The 5,867-nt window shown below is 33.0% G+C and overlaps 1 pseudogene; it reads left to right on the forward strand.

Moving 5' to 3' along the window:
* The first annotated feature begins 261 nt into the window (after nucleotides 1-261).
* LOC140859285 (putative invertase inhibitor) lies at nucleotides 262-2,887 on the forward strand (annotated as a pseudogene).
* The last annotated feature ends 2,980 nt before the right edge of the window (nucleotides 2,888-5,867 follow it).

Genomic DNA, 5,867 nt, shown 5'->3' on the forward strand with positions numbered 1-5,867 from the left:
GCCTTTAATGATGTGAATATTGGCAATGTGGCAGATCGATGTGTCGATTGAATTCTTCCTACCGCACTTCAGAAAAAAAGGAAGATTGAGTTCTTCCCATCGAAAGTTAAATCAAGACACCAAAAGATCAGAGAGAGCAATGGGGAGAAAAGAGTTAGTGGGAGCCCACAGATGCAAGCAAGTAGTTGAGGAAGATTTTCAAATCCAATGGAAGATAAAAAGAAGGGGGAGTTGGTAGGAAGTGCCCACTAACCCTAACGCATGACAAACGACGAATGGCGAACTGTTAATGGTGACCGACAATCAACAATGTTGGATGAGGATGACTGGTGATGAGGGAACACCGATGGACCTTGGAGCGGCCAACTAACAATGGATGCTGAGAGAACTTTAAAACCCTAAGCCCCAAATTTCAAAAGGATGGGGAATTAAGGAATACTAGTGATGGGGGAAGAGGGATTCTAATTTATATTGGAGTCTACTGTAAGATTCTTCAAGATCGGGCTTAAAACTAATTATTAACTAGCTAACTGCTTGGGGATTAGGCTAACTCCTCCTAAACAGCTAAACCATTTTGGCCAAGGATCAAGCTCGGGCTGGATATTTTGGCTCGGCCAGGCCACTGGTATACTCGAGCCCAATTTGAAATTATAATGGACTCTATATATGGGACTAAGCCCAGCTTGATATTATTTGGGCTTAGCCCAAAGCCCGATCCAAAGTTAGGCTAGTCGGAGCCCATTTCTAGCCCAACAATCAAGTCAGGTCGGCTTATATATGGATTGAGTCAGATATATGGTGGGTTAGAATCCCAAATCTGAACGTGAGCTTTTTATTAAATTGACCAAGATTTGAAACCTGAACTTGCTACATTAATAAATATGTAATCCAACTCAACCTATTTAACCGGTTCAATAAATAAGTAATTTGCTTAGCCTTATGACCTGTATAACCTACGTACCTATATAACCTATATAACCTATTAACATGTTTGATAAATAACTTGCTTAACCCGCTTAACCCCAACCCGATTATTGAACATGTTATACTTGTTCAATGATTCAAAGGACTGGAACCGAAATGCGATCGAATTATTAAATGGTCTAAGTAGGTTGAACTATTTATGATCCAAACCTATGTAGTCCAAACCCAAACCTGCTTATTGTAGGCTTAACTGGTGATAGGCCATGTTATCTTTTCCAACCCTATTCATATAGTTTCCTAAAATTTCTCCATCTCGCTCACCTATGCATCTATGCATTACACTTATTCTTTTTTATTTCATTGAAGCATCTATAGTAAATTGAAATGATTAAAATTAGAAATAGAGAAATAAATTTAGTATCGATGATGTGCCAAATTTTTATGAGTTCCAAACTATAATTAAATATACTATATATATGAGCCATTTGTTAGTTTTCTAAAATTACTTTTCACAAGCTCCTAAAATCTCTACTTCTCATTCACCCCATTAATTTTAATCATTGCATTATTAATTAGAATGTATTTTATTAAGTATATAAGTAAATTAAAACTATTCAATAAAAGCTGTAGAAAACTTTGATTGCCCTATTCCTCCTGGAATCCTTCCACCCTACCCTGAAAACATTACAAAGCTAGATCCTCATGTTTCAGATCTACAAAAATTCCCTATAAAACAATCCTCTCCCCTCCCCATTCTAGCCCATGCTTTCCCATCTCCTCTTCTCTACAAATAATAGCTGCTTCTATAGCTCTCCTTTGCTTCCTTTTCATCCTCAACCAGAGCTTCTCTCTTATCGATTCGAGGAGGCATGCAAGGTAGTAGCAGCAAGGAGCCCTAATGTCAACCATGACTTCTGTGTCACGTCTCTTAGTGTCAATCCTAGAAGGGGCTTAGCTGATGCCTAGGGACTAGCTGTTATCGCCACCAAGTTGGCCAGTGCCAATGCCATGAGCACTTAGTCGACGATCTCCAATTTGTTGAAGAAGACAAGCGACTGTGCAACCAATGAATGCCCAAGTGAATATTTGATTATACATTCTGGATAATTTTATCTAAATAATGCTAATTTTTTAAAAAATATAAAAATAATATTTTTTCAAAATATTTATCAAAATACTATTCAAAATAAAGTCATCCTATTATAGAGTGACTTTATATGCTGACTCACCACAATTTACACTATATGGATGGTTGAGTCAGCAACATAGAGTCACCCCATTGTAGGGCGGCTTATTAAGTCGCTCTACAATAGTGCAACTCTATAAGTTGCCTTATAGTAGAGAGACTTATAGAGTCATCCTACGATAGAGCGACTTTATTGCTTGCCACTTATAAACTCCAATAGCTTCTCTCATTTAAGATTTGGTATTATTTCTTACTCCATGTAAATGAATTTTTTAAATGATCCACTGACCATGATCTCATATATAAAAATTTTTGTAAACATTGTCAAACAAAATCCTAGTAAGCTCATAATGTTGACATGGTAAGTGTAACAAATGTTGATAATCTCGATGAAGAATAAGGTGACTCTTGGTTCTAATTTAGCCTTTCACATGGCGTGAAATTTGCTGAGTTGGCAAAAAAAGTTGCCCTAAGATAGGACGACTTTATTTTGGACAGTATTTTTATAAATACTTTGGCCAGGATATTATATTGATAATTTTTTTAAATTAGCATTATTTAGATAAAATTGCCTGCATTCTAGCTTGGTTGATACGTGGAAAGATACTGTTAGTTCCATCACATCAAAATGCTACTTTGATGCGAGGACTCATCTTAGTGCATCCATTGATGTGGGTCTCACCAAGAAGAAAGTCAAGTCATCATTGACCAAAAAGAATAAATGATTCATGAAAGCTCTCTGCTCTTGCTCTAGTGATCACCAATCTTCTAGGATGATTGACATTGCTTGCTTCTCCAATTTACATGGTTCCTCTCTTTTTTCCTTCTTTTATTTTCAAGTCTGGCTGAGAGAACTAAAAATCTATAAACAATAAAAAAGAATGACAAATTTCATCAAAAAATTTAGTTGTTGCTACTAGCCTTGGCATGAACCGATTAAGTCAGGAGACATCATTTAGAATTTTTGTGGTATTATTAGTTTAAGATTGTAGTTATTAAATATCAAAAATAAGTTAATGCTTTATCAGGGCTAAAGATCAAAAACCACTTGCATATCCATGAGTCTAATGACATATGGAATTATCTGGGGGTATCAATATCGGGTAAAAGATTATCTTCAGCAGACTATAGTGGGTTGAAAACATATTCTAGAAAAGATCAGAAGGTTAGAAATGGAAAGCACTCCCTATTACAGAAAGAGTCACATATGTTGACCAAGTCAATTTTTTTTGCTCTTCCTATTTATTTGATGTCCAATTGTACTATTCCTAAGAGGGTGTTACTACAACCGAAAGGCATAATGAGGAATTTTTTATTGGGTTCCTCAATTGCTTCTAAGATGGTAAATTTACTGTGTTGGGATTGTGTACGCCAGCCGATCCGAGCAGGTAGTTTGGGTCTTACTTCTTTGGTGGCTCAGAGTGATGGCCAAACATATGGTGGCTTTATGTTGACACAGAGGGGTTGTGGGTTTTTCTTGTGAGAGCAAAATATAGAGCATGGTCGCTTACACTACTCCAATGTGTCCATGACCTAGTTCACCTATTTAGAAGAAACTGTCCATTTGCTCCAATGATTTTTTCTAATACTAGATGGATGGAGGGTAATGGCACTTCTATCGAGGTTATTTAGGACCTATGGATTTTAGACATTCCTATTGCGTATTGGCCTACCCAGATGATACTTGGTCTTTGGCATGAACGTTAAAGTTAACGATCTTATGGTTGTTGGCAAGCATATAGAAATTGGTCTATTCCTATATTAGATGGTGATCTTGCAGATAGGTTGTGTTGAAGGCCTTCATGCACTACAACAAAACAAGATATTAGCGATGAAAAAAATTCATCACCAATAGCCGATTTTCATCGCTAATAGTTATTAGCAATGAAAATTTCGTCGCTAATATTTAGTCGCCAATAATACCGTCGTTGATAATTTTTTACGATGAAAAAAAAATTTATTGCAAATAAAAAATATTACTGACGAAAAATTTTTGATGTTAAAAAAATTATTTTTTAAAAAAACTATTTATGATAAAAAATTTTAGTCATAAAAAAATATAATTTGCAACAAAATAAATTATTTATGATAAATTTTATTCATCACTATTAATTTAGTTAAAAATTTTTATGAAAATAAATTTAAAAAATATTAGCGACGTAAATTTTTCATTGCCAATATAGCAATTTCCAACAAAAATTTTTATCACTAATAAATATTAAATTACCAGCGATAAAAATATTTTCATCATTATTAACTTAAATAAAATATTTTTATGAAAATCAAATTTTTAAAAAAATTTAGCAACATAAAATATTTTGTCATAAATATGGTTATTTATGATGAAAATATTTTTATCACTATTAATTTAATTAAAAATTTTTATAAAAATTAAATTTAAAAAAATATTTGTGACATCAATTTTTTATCATAAATATAATTATTTTTAATGAAATATTTTTATCACTATTAATTTAATTAAATTTTTTTATAAAAATTAAATTTAAAATAATATTAGTGATGTATATTTTATGTTGCAAATATTTCAAATTTTGATGTATATTTTTATCACTATTAATTTAATATTAAATTTTAATATTTTTAAATTTATTAAAAAATTTATTTACGATCAATTTTTTCTTGCTAATATATTTTTTTGTGACCAATATTTCATCAGAAATAATTCTATCACTAATAATTTATAGATATTTTTTTAAAAATAATTTATAAATATATATATATATTTAATTTATATTTATAATATTTTTTATAAATTAAAAATATAAAATTAAAATAAGAAATTCACACAATAAACTCATAAATAAATTTCATCATTTTATTATATTAAATTAAAATTATAAAAAGTCTAAAATAAAAATAAAAATCTATACAAATAAGCCATCAAGTGTCGGCATATGTAGAAGGGGAACGGGTTGGGAAAAGAGAGTGCTCGGATAAGCTCGGACCGGCTTGCTGCTATCTTATCAGCAGCATCATCTGCTCCATCTGTGACATCCACTCCATCATCTGGATTTAGAGCTGCTGGTACTCATCGACACATGCAATCAACTCATCAGCTCACTGCTCAGCCTGTCTCTGCACCTCTACCAGTCGAGCATCGCAGGCAGCATGGATGTCAACCCTAGATGAGCATGAGGATGAGGGAGTAGTGATCCCATACCCTAGACCCCTAACATAACAGGGTCTCATACAAAGCACCTAATCATAGATCTCATCATCTGTGGGTGTGGTCGAGCCCTCAGGGGTAGGCTAGGATCTTATGTCTATCATACAATCCTGAAAATTAAAGTTATAGCTATTTTAATTTCATACTGAAAATCAAACTGTGAATAAAAATAATTGAAAAAATTTACAAAAAGCTCTTGGCTCCTCGTCGTCCACTCCCCTGACCGTCGCTGGTAGGTTTGCTGGTAGATATCGGTCTTACTAGGAAGCTCTCCAGTCTCAGCATCTCTCTGTAATTTAGAAATAATTAATTAAAAAAATTTTAAATAGTTAGAAAATTATATACTAATTAGAAATTACTTACCATCTGCTCCATGTGATGAGCGAACGATCTCGAACCCTCACAATGTGGTACAATCTATCTAGCCTGATTTGCAGCATTCTGGACACATCTTCTCTGTATAGTTAGCAGTCAAATTAGTAGGTAACAAACTGAATTTAAGAATAAATGATTCAATCATTAAATTTTAAAAAAAAAGTTTGGATGTGTAACTTGATATGCTAGATCCTT

The sequence above is a fragment of the Elaeis guineensis genome, chromosome 7 (genome assembly GCF_000442705.2).
Source record: "Elaeis guineensis isolate ETL-2024a chromosome 7, EG11, whole genome shotgun sequence".
NCBI lineage: Eukaryota > Viridiplantae > Streptophyta > Magnoliopsida > Arecales > Arecaceae > Elaeis > Elaeis guineensis.